Source organism: Colobus angolensis, unplaced genomic scaffold (assembly GCF_000951035.1).
Source record: "Colobus angolensis palliatus isolate OR3802 unplaced genomic scaffold, Cang.pa_1.0 Scaffold249, whole genome shotgun sequence".
Lineage (NCBI taxonomy): Eukaryota > Metazoa > Chordata > Mammalia > Primates > Cercopithecidae > Colobus > Colobus angolensis.
In genome coordinates this window covers 2,649,324-2,667,767 of record NW_012115699.1, presented here as the reverse complement: position 1 = coordinate 2,667,767, position 18,444 = coordinate 2,649,324, and positions in this window count along the sequence as shown.

Sequence of the window (18,444 nt, the reverse complement as noted above, 5' to 3'; positions counted from 1 at the left end):
CTCTTTGGCAAGTTCTTCTAAAGTTAACCATACATCAATCCTCTGACTCAGCCATTCCAATCTTAGGTACATATGCAAGAGATATGAAAATTTACTTCTACAAGAAAGACATGTATAAGAAGATTTATGGTTCTCTTACTCATTATAGCCAAAACATTGGAAGCAGTCTAAATGAACATTAAGAGAGAATGGATAAACAAATTTGATATGTATTCAACAATAAACAAACAATAGACTATTGCCTTTGAGTGGTGGAGAGTGACTAGACTGAGGATAGGAGGGAACTTTTGGCAGCCATTGAAATGTTCTGTATCTTGATTGGGATATTGGTTATATAGGTGCGTGTATTTGTCAAAATCTACCATATTATATACCTAACGTATAGATTTCATTGTATGTAAGCTTTACTGCAACAAAAATTATGAGGAAACATTTGTATGAGAAAACTACAATTAGTCCTTAGCACTGAAGGAAGAAGGCTACTGACTATTAGAAAATGTGATGGTAAAAATGCTAATAAATTTATCTCCCCTGAGAAATCCAACATGGCCAAAGATAGCACTAGAAATAGTGGTGAGTGATACACTCTCTAGTAAGGTAATACAATTCAGTGTTTTGTCTTACTGAAATCTCAGATTATTGAATCTGTTTATTGTTGCTCTAAAATGAAAAAGACATTACATTTTTAATTGTTTAATTAGTTTTATGCCTCTTAAAGTATAAATCTTGGCAACAAATATAGTACTTTTCAAATATCTATCTGGAGGAACATTTATTCAATAAAATCGAAAGGCCATGAGGGCAGAGAGAATGGAGAATTTGAATCAAAGTAACAATATGATCTTAATTATAATGATGAGATTAAATTACCACGTGGAATGTTTTCGATAAACATAACTCATCTGATTACCACTTCAATTAGCCAAAATTCCCTGCATTCATATTTAGCATTTATAATATTTAACAAAAACAGTTTACAATTGAAAAAATAGTATTTCATGTCCAGAATAGTAGAAAGGGAGTAAATTGGTTTCTTTAGAGATAACATAATGATACTCTCATTTGTAACCAAAACCTTAAAATAAGAATAAACATTAATTACTATTCAACAAATGGTTGTTGAGGATCTGCCATATTCTGGGAACAGTGCAATGTCTGGAAATATCAAGATGATAGTAAGAAAGTCATAATCTAGGCCACAGCTCTGAATGGAGATGTTCATTATAAATAATGTAAGTACTTTAATAAATCTGTGTTTGAAGATTTATTAAGTTGATTTGATTTTTTTAATTTAGAAAGGTTTGTAGAAAAACATTCAAAGGAAAGCAATTAAAAATTGCCAATAAATATTCATGAATATAGTTATATTCTAGTATCTACTGAGAAATTGAAAACAAAGTGTTCAAATATAGTGAGGTTAAATGAGTCTTGATACAGCTATACCGTGGAATAAACAATACATAGGTTAAAAACGTTCCTGACTTGGGGGCAAGACGTTTTTATCTTTTTCTACATCTCAGTTTTCCCATTCAAATAAAGCACAAAATATCTTCCTAACCTATACTGCAGGATTATTAGAATGGTTAAAAACTACAGAGCAAACATAAGCACCTAAAAAACTGAAATATTTCAAAAAAACCCCACTATTTGAATAAAATGAGAAATTAGTAAGTGAATGTCACTTCCTCTTTATCACAAATGTCTACGTTCCTAGACTTAACAATAAACCTATTGCTTTTATGAATAGGAAACTGGTAAAAATAATATAGGAAAAGAGCCAATTCTAATCCTGTGGGTTTCTCCTATGCTGACTGAAGTTTCAAACTGAAAAGGTTTTCATAAGCATTTTCAGTTCACCACCACGTAGATGCATGAAGTGGGGAGATATGTTATCCATTGCCCTCGTTTATACATAATGATACTATATTGTTCTCATGAGGACACTTCATTCTTAGGTAAAGTGAGTTCTCCATTGCAGTCAGAATGGCCATTTCATTAGACAAAGTCTTTGTTTCCCAACTCTTCTTCTTTAAACCTTTGCCTATCATTGCTAGTATTGTGCCATGCTGCTACATGCAACTGGGGTCTCCCTTTTCCAACTGATTATCAAATGTCTTAGACTGTTTTGTGCTGCTGTAACAGAATATCACAAACTGGGTAATTTATAGCAAACAGAAATGTATTGGCTCACAGTTCAAGGGGCCACCATCTGGCAAGGGCCATTCTTGCTGCATTGTTTACATGGCATAAGGAATCACATAGTGGACGGTCAGAGAACCAGAGACAGCAAGAGGGGGACAAACTTACTGTTTTATAAAGGTACAATTCCCAACCATGAGTGGAGCCCACATGATCCAAACACCTTTTAAATGTCCCACATTTTAATACTGTTACAATGGCGATTAAGTTTCAACATGATGATGAAGGGGACAACCATTCAACACAGGGGAGATTACTTGTGTTAGTCAATGAGTGAAATGTTTTCAACTATAAAAGACAAACCTAAGTAAAGAAAAAAGATGTCCAGCAAGGTCTGCTTAGTATTCCTTAAAATAATGTTATGTGATAATTATATGTTATCATACCCAGTCAGTGAGTCCAGACATTCATCTAAGAAGAGTGCACCTTCCACCCCCACCTTAGATGAGACTGACAGAGAAGTTTGTCTCCAATCAAGCTTTATAAATTCAGCCAGGTTCACTGCTGTTTTTGCTCTTTTATACCCAGATGATTGATAGAAATGGCATCCAATGTCCGCTTTTCCCTTCCTTTCTGGGGGTCTAAAAGATGGGCTTTTACTATTTTCTTTTCTTTTCTTTTCTTTTCTTTATGAGAAGGAGTCTCACTCACTCTGTCGCCCAAGCTGGAGTGCAGTGGTGCAATCTCGGCTCACTGCAAGCTCCGCCTCCCAGGTTCAAGGATTTTTCTGCCTCAGCCTCCGGAGTAAGTGGGACTACAGGCGCATGCCTGTAGTCATGCCCGGCTAATTTTTTGTATTTTTAATAGAGACAGGGTTTCACTATGTTAGCCAGTATGGTCTCGATCTCCTGACCTCCGGATTTGCCCACTTTGGCCTCCCAAAGTGCTGGGATTATAGGCATGAGCCACGGCACCCAGCACTTTTACTATTTTCTAATAGAAATATTATAAAGTAGCAGGCAAATAGCAAATAAAAATTCTCACTGAATACAAAATGTAGACAAAAGGCAATCTCTTCTTTTATCTCAATCTTTGTTGTGGCTCAAGAAATTATTTCTTGGGAAAAGAACAGTCTAAGCTTTGCTTTGTCAGTTAAACAAATCTGTGCAATCCCCAACATAAAGCAAGCATTGAAACAGAGTAAATCAGAGAAAGTATCGTGGGCTTGCTACTAAAGGATTTTCTGAGTCTCTTAACCCATTAGATTCACATGACCTACAGTTATGACAGCATGTTCTGTCACCCAAAGAGAAATTACGGATACTTCAGGCTCAGTGCTGCAATCTAGAAGACTGAATGTGAATACTTTCAAAACTCTACCTCCTTCAATTAAATAGTAGCATCTACCTATGTTTTTCTGCCAAGGCCATGGTCTTGGAAATACTCAATTTCTTCCTCTTCCTCAGTCCACAAGTCCAATTAATCACCAGGTTCTTTAGCTTTTTTATTATGAACATATTTTAAATCCATCTATTCCTCAGGTGCTGCCTCTGCCATTATCCTTGTTCAGGCTCTGATTATTACGCTGGCTGTTGAGATAAAGGATCCTTTGTCTAACCTCAACATCCTCTAAACCACTCTCCAGGCAATCACCAAGGTAAGCTGCCAGCCAGAGACTTATACCATACACACTAGAAACCTACCAGTGTATCCAGATTTCTCTCAGAACAAGGTTCTTGTGCCTCATCATGATATAACAAAACCACCTGCGAAGCACAGGCAGGAATCTGGGGTCGCACAGACTGCATTCTAATTTCAGTTCTGCTGCTTGGTTAGGGAAGATACTTTTCTCTCCAAGGCCCAGGTAGGGTAGGCAATCTCTGTCTCATAGGCTTGATATGAAGGTTTAGTTGAATAATGAATTCATGACATTTTTCCACAGTAGCCAAATACAGAGTAAACTTTCTAGAAATATTCATTACTACTTTTATTATTATTAATACTTGGATAAAATAATTCGAGTGCTATTGCTGTAACTGTTTACCGATCATTAATTTTTTCATTGCTTTCTCCCCTTATTCAAGGAACTTGCACACTATTTTTTCTTCCTAGCCTGCACTAGGCCACCAGGCATCCCTTATGGTCATAACTCCATGTCGACTCCCTCTAGGCAGGTAAGGTGGTCAAAAGAACTATCTGGCCAGTCTCCCTGACATGGCTCTGTGGCTTCAAGAAAATGTATGTGAACGAAGCTCCAAGAAACATGGAAGAGTGTCCCCAGTAGTTTTTTTTTTTTCTTTCTTTGAGACGGAGTCTTGCTCTGTCACCCAGACTGGAATGTAGTGGCTCAATGTGGGCTCACAGCAAGCTCTGCCTCCTGCACTCATGCCATTCTTCCGTCTCAGCCTCCTAAGTAGCTGGGACTACAGGCGCCTGCCACCATGCCTGGCTAAATTTTTGTATGTTTAGTGGAGACGGGGTTTCACCATCTTAGCCCGGGTGGTCTCGATCTGCTGACCTCGTGATTCCTCCACCTTGGCCTCCCAAAGTACTGGGATTGCAGGCGTGAGATATCGCGCCTGGCAGATAGTCTTAAACTAAATTTCATGTGAGCTAGTAGAGGGGAGGCCTGAAGAAAAAGATTTTGCAGGGATTATGGGGCAGCAAGAAGCTCACTCTGCTTTCTGTCTGCATCCTTAAAAGCTAGGCAACACCTAACACCTGGTAAACAGTTGCCCATAGCATGGAGGGAAATAAGTGTTTATTGTATGTGGTCAATAGTTATTGACTGTAATATAACTGATATGAGTTATTTGCAGCTGGTGGTATTTAAAATAGTCATAGAACTGGACCCTGGCCCTGAGACAGTTAATTTCCTAGAGATCTAATATGGTTTGGCTCTGTCCCCACCCAAATCTCATCTTGAATTGCAGTTCCCATAATCCCCACATGTCATGAGAGGGACCTGGTGAGAGGTAATTTAATCATGGTGGCAGCTACCCCCATGCTGCTGTCCTTGTGATAGTGAGTGAGTTCTCATGAGATCTGATGGTTTTATAAGGGGATTTTCCCCATTTTGCTCAGCACTTCTCCTTCCTGCCATCATGTGAAGAAGGACCTGTTTGCTTCCCTTTCTGCCATGATTGTAAGTTTCCTGACGTCTCCTCAGTCATGCAGAACTGTGAGTCAATTAAACTTCTTTTCTTTATAAAAATAGCCAGTCTGGGACAGTCCTTTATAACACCATGAGAATAGACTAATACAGGGCCCTTACCTTTTATTCTCATTAATCATTTAATTAGATATTTCACCCTTAGTATCCACATCTTTCTCTGGAGCTCAGTCATCATAGATAATAGAACATTGAGGTAAAAACTGCCACCAGGGAACAGGTGTTCCCATATTCCTAAATCACACTTACTTGGGACAAGATGAGCTTCCAAAAAAAGATTGCTATTTTAATGACGCTCATCATAGTCATGACTGGCTCAGGGCTTTCAAATCTCCTCCCTCAACTGCAGCAAATTTAGAAAGCCTGCATTTTTTAAAGCATTCTAAAAGATTCAACAGTTTTCTCCATGTAATCACAGACACTAATTATCAAGCTTATTTCAGATAAAGTAGTAGTTAATGCCAATTTATCAAGACGGGAAATGAATCTGATTTTATTTCTATTGCAACTGCCCAAAGGCAGGTGGCTTAAGGCAAGTATATTTAGTTTAATGAGACTCTAGGGGATAAACAGTCTAAGTTTGAGCACCCTCATTATGCATCAGCAAATACAGTGACCTGCCTGCTGCAGGAATTCAATTTATATTTACATAAAACACGGCTGTAGCTACTCCACTGATGGAAGCTAAGATATTAGACTTCCCCTCCCTCAGATGGAATTTTTGCATTCCTGCTCGAATACTTGTATCTGAAACTTATTTTGGAAGTAATTTCTTATGGTCTAAATGCTTTCATCTTTACCCTTTTTAAGCCTATTTCCAAAGCTTTTATTCTCTAATTTTCAGGTACAGTAAAGAGTCTAAAGCAACGTTTTGTCCTTTATTCATTAACATTTTCTCACTGTAAAACTATCAAGGATTTACCATCATGCAGATTCATGGTTGCTCAATTCAGAGCTCCAAGTTTCCTAGGACAGGTGCACACAAAGAAAACAATAACCCATAATTCTAGTGTCCAGAAGTAAACATTGGTGGTATTTTAATGGGTTGGTCATCTGTAGTTCTTTGGGCTTAAACCAGTAGACTGAGATTAATCAAGGAGAAAAGATGAGAATTAATTAAGACACATGAGACACATTGTTGAGGCTGTGTCTAGAAGGAGAGATGTGGCTGGGCATGGTGGCTCATGCTTGTAATCCCAGCACTTTGGGAGGCCGAGGTGTATGGATCATTTGAGGTCAGGAGTTCGAGACCAGCCTAGCCAACATGATGAAACCCCGTCTCTACTAAAAAAAAAATACAAAAATTAGCCAGGAGTAGTGGTGTGTGCCTGCAGTCCCAGCTACTCGGGAGGCTGAGGCCGGAAAATTGCTTGAACCTGGGAGGCAGAGGTTGCAGTGAGCCAACATTGCATTACTACACTCCAGCCTGGGTGACAGAGCCAGACTCCATCTCAAACTAATAGTAATAATAATAATAATAAATAAATAAATAAATAAAAGGAGAGATGTCATGACTAGTTTCCTGGAACTGAATTTGGGGCCAAAGTCCTGCATGCTTAGTACCTCCCTTTGCCATACCTACTCTGATTTCTGACATACCACAATGATTCAGCAGAACACGGACGGGAAAACACTACAAGAAAACATTCAGTCAAAATACTATACATAGATAAATGATATACAGACCAAAGGTGGAGTGAGGTGGCAAGAGAAAAAGAAATACAAGGGGAATGAATTTTAGAATTACAGTTCTATCCTCAGTCATATGGATTTATTTCACATCCTCATCCCCTTGAAGTTGAGAACAGCCATGCAATTTCCTTTGACCAGTCAAGTGATGAGTAGTTATTTTTCTTTGCATTTGTCTGGGTAAGTTTAAGGGTAAGTGTGAATATGCCATACACCTCTTTTCTGCTGACTGTAAATACTCCCAATGTGAGTTGCCTACCAGTCTGGATGCAGCGGTAAAGACAGTGCAAAGGCAAGTCCCCGGCTGACCTGTGATGGGTATGTGGTATGAGCGGGAAATAAACCTTTTCTCATGTAGACCATTAAGGTTGTTTATTACCACAGCATAACCTCATCTATCTTTGCTGATATCAAAAGTGAGGTACGACTCAACCAAAAGCTCTTACATTTGGGTCACTGCATTACAGCTCAGGGATTTGTAGTAAGAAAACGAATACTGGAGGCTGAGAAGATGATTGACCAGGATACCGCAGGGATGGAACATTTGATAAACTGTCTCCTGTAGCTTCTTGGAAGGCAGAGCGTGTTCCTGACAAACTTGTATCTTTAGAAGCAAAGGATAGAAAATGTTGGTAGTTTGTGTGCTGGTTAGGGCAGGCTCTATGTGGAAAGATAACGCAAGCAACAGATAATTTCAGAAAACAATTTATCAGTTTGTAAGAAGAGAATTAATGACAACTTAGCGTTTACTAATTCAGAGATCTATGACGTTCAAAGAGGCAAGTACTTCTCAACCCAAAACTGACATGAAATCAGCTCCGGTGATTTTAAAACCCTGAGGCTTGTTGTAGTTGTTGTTTTAAACCACAGAATAGCCCAACTCATTCTAACTAATACAGAAATACACATAAACATTTCTCAAAGTTAGAATATGAAAGATGTGTTTTTACCTCATATGCATTTTCTGCTGCTTTTAAAATGAGCATATATTATTCATGTAATAAAAAGATTAAAAATAATTGCTTTTATAACAACATTAAATATAAAACAATTAAAATGGATATAAGAAGTTAACAGAAATAAATTATTCAGTAAATAGTACTGGAATAATAGTTAACGAGTTGGAAGCAAAATAAAAAAAGAAAAAATAATAAAACCTTACCTGTCACCTACATGAAATAAATCCTTAAGTCCTGACATCAACTCAAGTACCTTCACTGTTATTTCTGTTACTCACTGAAATTTGGGTAATGCTAATGACAAAAGATAATATAGCTCTTGCATTAAGCAGAGTGTTGTTCTCAGTGCCTGACATCTACTAACTCATTAATCCCAAGAACACTGTGTGGTAAGTTGTCACTATTATCATTCCTGTTTCATATATAAGAAAACGGAGAAACCAGAGAGGTTAAATAAATTACCCAAAATCACATAGCCAGAAAGTGAAAAATGAAAACTGGCTCCAGGCTCTATAATCTTAACTACTATGGTATCTAAATTGTCATTCAAGATCATTTAAGTTAATGATTCATTAAGATAATTTTCACTTGAAAATAATGTCCTATTTTAAAAAGTATTTGAGAATACTCTTCTATAACAGTTTGCTTTTATTTACTATTTTAATAAGGAAAATAGAAAAATGAATATGATGATGATAATGAAAAGAAGCATATGAATTTAATACACTTGAGAAAAATATGGGAATCATTAGATACAGCAAATTGTTAAATCCAAATCCTCAACTGGAGGCAAATTGGACTGTTGAATTTAAGCCAACCATCTGTGTATTCAAGTATAAAGAAAAACAACAGAATGAAAGAACATCTTGAAAATGCAAGAAACATTTTATTGTTGGTTGGATCTCAAAAGAGAGATGTTACAACTTCTGGAAAGATGGCAGAGGACATATAAATTTACATTATTCCTTCCCTGAAACATGCAAAATTAACAAAAGGATTCAAAAGAAGGGAAGGAGGAATAAAACTAAGGAATGGCTACAACATATATAAACTTGGAAAAATCTATGTAGAACTGAACTATATCTGTGTCTGGCAAAACCTCTGATTGAAGTGTCAGACCTCCCAGATTTCTATCTGATGGCCAACTGTGTGGCAGAGCCTCTCCTTATTGTAGCCTTTTATGTCCTTGATTACCAACTCCCCTCTCCCTCTCACACACAGAGCTCTCTAGCTCTACCTGGCCTCCTACGTGCTACTGCCTGGTACAGAAACGTCTGCTACTGTTTGGATACCCTTCCAGGTCAGTCACAGCTGCTTCTAATTTATGTAGCTGCCCGTGTCCTGAGTTTTTCAGCACACACTCCATTCAATTCTTCCTCCATCCCTTCCGGGTATGACTTTCTGCTCTGCTAGAAGAAATTACTTGTTACAGTGCAGAGATCTCTCCAGAAGCATCAGCCAGTGTCAGAGATAACATTCTCCATTTTGTCTACTTGTCCACCATTGCACCCTGCAAACTACAGCTTGTGCATACAATGCAGAATCTTCCTTCCAAGATGCCAAACTCCTTTCTTGGCAGGTGAGTTAATAATAGTAATAACAATAGCAACAATGTTAATCGAGGTAGTTTTGACCCTGGACTCCACTGATTAGGAATAGATGCATACTGGGCTCCAGATCCTCTGAATCATGTATCCACAATGTTATTGTCCCTACTGGTTAACAGGACCATGTGCAGCATATCAGGAAGAAATTACCCAAGTGTTTTTTATTTGTATAACAGCCTCTTCAGATTCCGGAAATGACAGAAACTCTTCCCTATTTCCAATATTTCCTTCATGAGAATTGAGGCAGGGAGAGGGGTAGGGAGAATGAAAGTCTCTAGGACTCAGCTACCTTATTTACTGGAAGATTTCACTACGCTTGGTTGATTTTAACACTAAATACACATTTTTTTCTTAACTCTATCTAGATATAAATAAATCAAGAGCTCTATATACTCTAACAATCATTCCAATGGTATCTACTTTTCTCAGACATCGGTCTTCTACTTGTAACATTTCTAAAATTTGTCACTTTGTAAGAATAAATTGCTCTCCAAAGGTCAAATACCAGAAAAAGGACTCCTCAAAGCTGTTGGCCTTTCAACATTAAATTCATTAAGATTGGGTGTCAGAGGTTTTTGCAGGCTTGTTTTTTAATAACATTATTGAATTTAAAATATTCCCTGAGCACATTCATGTTAATTATAGGAAACACAGGGGTAGAAAAAAATGCCATATTAAGGATCTGCAAAATATTTACATTATAATAGACAGATGTGAATGAATATTTAAATAATACCTGAGCTTTTCAGATCTCTGATACTGGGCACCATGGTGAGGTTGCAAAGACAGCTGCCACTGAATTTTCCACTGTGGTCAATTCTTGGTGTGACAAAAAAATTCTGTCATTTTTTTCTGTATCCTTTAAACTGCTTAACAAAATCTGATTTGTCATGTTGAGGTAATCACATTTAAAAAAATGATACTAGAATTTTCTCTTAGGATTCACATTTAATATATACTGTACTTTTGTTTTTTTTTTTTTTGAGATGGGATCTCGCTCTGTCACCCAGGCTGGAGTGCAGTGGCACAATCTCGGATCACTGCAAGCTCCGCCTCCCGAGTACACCTATTCTCCCGCCTCAGCCTCCCAACTAGCTAGGACTACAGGCGCCTGCCACCACACCCGACTAATTTTTTGTATTTTTAGTAGAGACGGGGTTTCAGCGTGTTAGCCAGGATGGTCTCGATCTCCTGACCTCGTGATCCACCCGCCTCGGCCTCCCAAAGTGCTGGGATTACAGGCGTGAGTCACTGTGTCCGGCCTATACTTTCTATTTCCTCTTTACAAAGTCTTCGTTTCTATTCCTTCTCCCCATTTCTCCATTTCTATTAATTAGCTACCATTTGGCATAGAGCTGTTAAAGCACAAATATGTCTAGAAAACACTTTTTTCCTGTTTTTTTTTTTGAGATGGAGTCTAGCTCAGTTGCCAGGCTGGAATGCAGGAGTGCAGTGGCGCGATCTCGGCTCACTGCAACCTCTGCCTCGCACCAGGTTCAAGTGATTCTCCTGCGTCAGCCTCCCAAGTAGCTAGGGTTACAGGCACATGCTGCCACGCCCAGCTAATTTTTGTAATTTTAGCAGAGACGGGTTTACACCATGTTGGCCAGGATGGTCTCGATCTCTTGACCTCATGATTTGCCCACCTTGGCCTACCAAAGTGCTGGGATTGCAGGTGTGACCACCGTGCCCGGCCTACAAATCACTTCTAAATGTGTTTTTTTCAGTGAACATGTTGCCAAACGTTACTCTGGACCCCTGCCCCAGTAAACCACTGGACACAAATGGGAATCAGGTTATCGTTTCCTCATTTCATCTGGTGTGGTTAATGCTTATGCAGAAGGGGACTGGTGATTTCAGAGAGTTCAAAGGTGAAATCTGTGTCGTAGCAAATAAATGATTGGTCCCAGTTGTGACATTTACTATTAGGATTATTTACTTCAAAATGTCTACCTAGCATATTAAAATGCAGAAAATTAGTAAGATATAGAAGTTCTCTGTTTTGCACACAGAATAGCCATTAATATCTTTTGGGAACATTAGCATAGACCTTGGTGTTTTTCAGTCTTTTCCAAATAATAATGTGTTGAGGGTTTTTTGAAATCCTCAGGAGGTAAAGCAGCATATAAATTGAAGTTGTTATTATCAAAGGCCCATTTTCATTTCAGACCAGTTTGTCAGGGACCATTGTTCTAATTTACATATGGCCAAAAGCTGCAGATCTATGCAGTGCTGTCTGTTGTTGCTCCCTCTGTGGTTAGTTTTACAGTGAGAAAATTTCTATGGTTGGCTTTATCACTGAAGTTGAAAGGCTAATGATATTGACCGAATGGGATAAGAGGAATTTCATCTGATGCATGGTAATAAAAATGAGTCCCTATTTTATCTAATACTGTATTGGAAATAAGAAACTTACATGTAAAAACATTACTTTAAAAGAAGCAGAGAGAAAAAGAAAGAATAAAGATTTAGTGTGGCTTCCAGATATTCACTCTTCAAAGGATGACAATTTGTGTATTTGACTTTCTTAAAAAATAAAAAGTCAAAATATCAAACCTCATTATAAATAAATTCTACTATTTTATTAAGGTCATACTAGTTCTGTTCAAAAATTGTAATAATTATTTTCAATTCTTCTAAAGAGGTCATCTTACTAATTTATTGAGGAAACTGGTACGGCCCTGACAGATTTTTAAACTTTTAAAATATTTTTAGAGGAAGTAAAGGTAAGATTAATAAATAAATCTTAACATTTATATTTTTAACCACCCTTTGGAGTTCTCTGAACCCCTTCATTCCAAATATATTTGCATGCAGTAAATATTCATAGGAAGCCTCTCTTCTGGGTAGACTTCTCTCCTTAGGAGTGGTACATGAATTACCCCAGAAGGAATTGAAATAGGATGTGGAAATATAAAACAGATGCCTACCCAATCAAAACAGCTGTGAAAAGACAGAATGACTATAAGACCCTCAGGATACATCTGTAGCCACATCAACTGACAAGCGGCAATCAGAATGTAACCTGGTAAATATAGATACATTGCAAACACCTTTGGTCTTCTTTTGCTGCCTTACACTTTTTATATTTTGGGTTTCTTTGTTTGTTTCTCTTCTCTGTTTTTATTTATTGCTCTAAATTTCCTTGAACCGAATACATTTACACACAAACAAAGCAGAATAGAAAATACGCCTTTTCCGTAATGACAGATATATACTAATTTAGCCTATTATGATCTACACCCAATTTTTAAATATTAAAAATTTTGAAGATTTACTTTTTCCACTTACAATTATTAAAATAGTGAAAGAAGTATTTTAGAGAAAAGAGAACTTATGTAGGTCAGAAATTTGAATCTATGTATAAATCTGGAGGACAGTACACTAAGTGAAATAAGCAAATTACAGAAGAATAAATACTGCATGATTCCACTTATATGAGGTAAATAAAATAGCCAAAGTCATAGAAACAGAAAGTAGAAAGGTGGTTGCCGGGGGCTGGGGGCATGGGGAAATGGAGAATTTCTGCTCAACAGATAGAAAGTTTCAGTTATGGATGATGATTACATTCCAGAAATATGCGGTAAAGCATTGTGCCTAGAGTTAATAATACTGTACTATACACTGAAAAAGTTGTTAAGGGGGTTTATATTTCGTGTTAAGTGTTTTTACCACAATAAAAAATAGAGAAGAAACTTGGATGCACATAAAGGATGTTAGGAAAAGCATAAATGAAGGTAAAACAGAATCTCTTTTATTTCTTATTCTTAATTTTTCTAACGGATAACAGTTTGTTCAAAATAGCAATAGCAACAGTGTATTTGGTAATTATAATTTATGGATAAGGAATGACAGCAGTGTTACAAACAATGGAAGAGAGAAATTGGGGATACACTGTTATAAGGTAACTTCACTTCTTATGAAGTGGTGTGGTGTTATTTGAAAGCAGACTTAGATTAATTGTAAATGTATAGTGCAAAGTCCAGGACAACTACTAAAAAATTACAAAAATATAGTTGATATACTAAGAGAGGGAAGTAAATGGAATCATATAAAATGCTCAGTGGAAACCAGAGAAGGAAGAAAAAGAGTGGGAGACAAAATAACAAACAAAGAACAAGGACAAAAAATAGAAATGAGTTGCAAATATATGTAGCCTGAGTCCAGTGTATTCAAAAGATCACAGAGAGACTATTTGAGAGGTAGCCATACGGCAGAAAAAGTCACCTTTCTGTACAGTGCCCCTCCCACTTAACTCTGTATGAGTATCTGGAATTCACCAGAGCAGCTTCCCTACATTATATGTTATTGAATTAACAGCCCTGAGTGTCACAGACAGCCACTAGGTGCAGAATAAAGAGGTAGCTCTACAGTCTGTGTGAGCAATCACCTGCCTTGCCGCACACTCACAGTGAGAAGATACGTTCTGCCTCCATTTTTTAGTTAGAAATTAATAATAAGTTCTCATCTTATTAAAAAGTCAATTTTCAGTTTTCCTCATTTCTTCATAACTGTGTTGCTTGTATTTGGAGAATCTGACGTAAATCTAAATAAAGCTCCTGCATTGGATTGCTTGCTTTGCCTCTCAAGTGTAAATCTATAAGCTTCCCCTCTATTTTGTTTCCTAGCAATTTATTTGCTGAGAAAGTCAGGTTCATGTATCTTTATCGAGATTTTCATATGCTGGATTTTGTTGCTCACAACTTCATGTTATTTTAAAATATGTTCCTCTGTGATATGGTTTGGCTCTGTGTCCCCACTCAAATCTCACCTTGAATTATAATAATCCCCATGTGTCAAGAGCGAGGCCAGGGGGAGATAATTGTATCATGGGGGCAGTTTCTCCCATGCTATTCATGCTATTTGTGATAGTGAGTTCTCACGAGAGCTGATAGTTTTATAAGGGGCTTCCCCCTTCACTCGCTCTCATTCTTCTCCTTCCTGCTGCCAGGTGAAGAAGGGTGTGTTTGCTTCACCTTCCACCATGACTGTAAGTTTCCTGAGGTCTCCTCAGCCCTGTGGAACTGTGAGTCAAATAAACCTCTTTCCTTTATAAATTACCCAGTCTCAAGTATTTCTTCATAGCAGTGTGAGAATGGACTAATACAGTCTGTCTCCCTTATTCTGTATAAACTGGTAGTTAGATCAAGAAGCAGGATCAGATTAAGGTTCTACTTCTTTTGACAAGACCCTTTTATAGTTTTTCATAAGAAGTATGTCTTATCCACCTTCTTTGTCTCCCTTTCTCTGGGCACTGAGGTATCTTTGCTCATTTGCCATACTTTGGGTTTATGCTGTTCTTTACCCTAAAAGGGAGACTTCCTTCCTGGTCTTAGAGCATCTACCCAAAGCCAAAAGTTCCTGTTCCCAAATATACCTCTTCTCATTGCCCATTCAGGACAGATAATAACTATACATCATTACTCAAATTTGGTACACTCAGAAGCCAAGAGCTATGTGTCATCTTCTTTTTTTTTTTGAGATGGAGTCTCTCTCTGTCACCCAGGCTGGAGTGCAGTGGTGCAATCTTGGCTCACTGAAAGCTATGCCTCCCGGGTTCACGCCATTCTCCTGCCTCAGCCTCCTGAGTAGCTGGGACTACAGGCACCCACCACCATGCCCGGCGAATTTTTTGTATTTTTTAGTAGAGATGGGGTTTCACTGTGTTAACCAGGATGGTCTCAATCTCCTGACCTTGTGATCTGCCTGCCTCGGCCTCCCAAAGTGCTGGGATTACAGGCGTGAGCCACAACGCCCAGCCTATGTGTCTTCTAATATTAAGATCCTGGAGTCCTAGAAGCCTAGAAATTATCTGATATTTTGAACTAGGCTTTGAGTAAGAATGATATCAAAATGTGGGTTCATTTGGGTTCTTTTCTAATATCACCTTTATAGATGCATCAGACATTGCAGGGGTGAGGCAGTAGTGGTTATGAAAATTGAATGGGGCTGTAACCAAACAGCCAGAGCAGTTTAATCTCAACTCTTCTACTTTCTTACTGTCTATGTGACCTTGGAAAAGTCACTTAACTTTTTTGAGTCTTATTTGCCTTATCTGTAAAAGGGGTAGTGGCATTATATTCTCAGAATTGTTTTAGTTGCACAGCATATTGATTAAAGCATGAAGAACACTTAAAGCTGTAGAGTAAAATATAAGTTCATTAGTTAGTATCCCTAAATGACATAGCATATAACAATAGTAGGTTAGCATAAATGAGATCCAGCTCACATGAGGTGTGAGAGAGGAAAAGGATTGGACATTCTTTAGTGTGCACCAAACACTTCACATACAGGAAGAAAAATAATATTTAATGCAATGTACATATTTGATGTTTTTTACTAACTACCCTAACTAAAATCAGATTCAGACATTACTAAACTCTTGTACAAAATAATTCAATATGCTCTCTCTCATTTAAGTCTCAGAAAAATTCTTTAAGGTTATTATTATCTCATTACCAAAAAAGAAAACTAAAATGCACAAAACTAATATGAAACTTGCCTGATGTTAGTTTTTAGTTCTCTCTTAGAAAATACTGTGTTGATTACTGAGATTCCTTTGTCATAACTACAAGAGGAAAAGTTAGTGGTAGGCCAAGATTATAGAAATAGCAATGAAAATTGTTGTCTTTATTATTAAAGAAAAAAATTTGAAAGAGCTAGTCTTCAAAAATCACCAATTATGATATGCTGAAAAAAGAGATAATAAGATTAGGCAGAGGTGATGAGGTAACACGGGAACAGTATTAGGTACTTGACTACTCCACAGGAAAGGTTAACAGAAAAGTAATTGCTAGATGTAAGCCCTCTGGTTACTTGTCTACATGTAATTTAAATCAACAAACAGTTTTAAATTTCTATGAATTCCTTTAATACTCATCCATTTCACTTATTTGGCACTTACCTTGTGCTGCATTGCATTATTAATCAACTACAAATGTTCATCTTTAATCTCTAAAGCACATGGGACCCCCCCAACAAGCCAGCCTCTTTTCTGCTCAGAGGACTAACTCCTCAGGAAACATCTGGCTTGAATCTGCTCCTTCCCCAGGGACACTGCCTCTCAGAAACCCCAACATGATCAACCAGCAACGTTTCTGAATCCACACAGTCTTCTTCTGGCCCTTCAAGATTCACCTTAGCTGTGCAGCAAAAGAAGGAGAAGGTGAGTTACCTTAGTGAGGCAGCTAAGTGTCAGATGCAGTCTACTCTTCAAGATCACAATAAATAAAAGAAACCCTGAGTCTCCTATTAGGGGTCCTAATAAGGACCCTAAGATGCAAGTTGGTGACTCTTCTGCTACTTCATGATGAGTGGACATTGAACATTTCTTTTAGAGCTCTGTCTCTTGATCTATCCTCCTCTCTCTGGTAAGCACAGTGTTCTTCCCCATCAAGTTTCCTGATCAGTGAGGACCGAGCTCTAAAAACAACACCTTCCTAAGAGATCCATCTATCTCTGGAAGAGCCACCCACGTCATCTGAGCCACCACTGCCACGACTGCTACCCCATAGATTTTTACCGTCCCTTCTTAGGATGAAGGCCTCTATAAAGTATGTCCCTGGGGTTTCATAACAGCCTTTTGATGATCCAGGACAAGAAGAAATCCACCCTGAATCAATCCTGACAACAGAAAACCTGTTCTGTGTATTTACCCTGCATGGGATAAAAATGGTCTGACCTGGCTAGAAGAATCTGTTCATTCCAATCTAGTTTATTAGTCTCCAGAGCCCTTGAGCCTTAAGAAATGTTTGGAAATTAAATGATGTCCTACTAATCCACAAGATAGTGAACATAAAGTTTACTGTGATATCTCAAGAAGCTGCCATGAGGCAATAGTTAGTGATATTCACAAAAACAAAGGAACAGATAAACACACATCTCTAGAAAGAAATCAATGTAAAACATTGAAAATGCAGAAGTCATGGCTTAAAAATGGTAGTAGTGGCTGTCATAGTGGCTCACGCCTGTAATCACAGCACTTTGGGAGGCTGAGGCAGGAGGATTGCTTGAGGTCAGGAGTTCGACACCAGCCTGGCCAACATGGTGAAACCCTGTCTCTACTAAAAATACAAAAATTTAGCCGGGTGTGGTGGTGCATGCCTGTAGTCCTAGATATTCAGGAGGCAGAGGTAGGAGAATTGTTTGAACCTGGGAGGTGGAGGTTGCAGTGAGCCGAGATCACATCAATGCACTCCAGCCTGGGTGACAGAGCAAGACTGTTGCAAAAAACAAACAAACAAAAAAAGTGGTAGCAGTAAGTAATCTAGTAAACTTAACAGTTGAGTCAACTTAACTATTTTAATAAGGCTGTAAAAGTAAATTAAGAGATAAAATATCATAGAAAAGTGTATGAATAAGGACCAGTATGGAGAATTTTTTAAAAATTAGAATATACTCCTATTGAAGGTTGGGCTTTTGATGCTGAGATGGAGATGAGCTTATAGGAAGATCATGAAGGAGTGCTCTTGGGATCAATAACCATGGAAGAGAAAGGAAAAAAGCAAGATTTGAAAGAGAAAGATGTGGAGTTCTAATGCAGTCACCATGAAAGCCCCAGATGACCCTACCGGGTGTTCTGAAGCAGGGACGGGCTCCCGGATTTCTTCGTTGTTGCAGGGAGGGCACTGGGCCTTCACTTCCTTTCCACATTGATGGGGCACTGGACATACTCACCCTAGGGAGAGGGCATGTCTGTGGGTGAAGCAGCTGTCCTCAGCCAAGGCCAAGAGGGCTGAGAGCTGAGCACTGCTGCTGGCCGTACCCTCAGTCCCTCCCACCTGAAGGGTGATCAGGGCAGCTTGTCACAGCATTTGCCAAAGCACTCTTTACAATTCTACAAATAAATTTACCATTTCAGAGCTAATTTTTAAAAAAT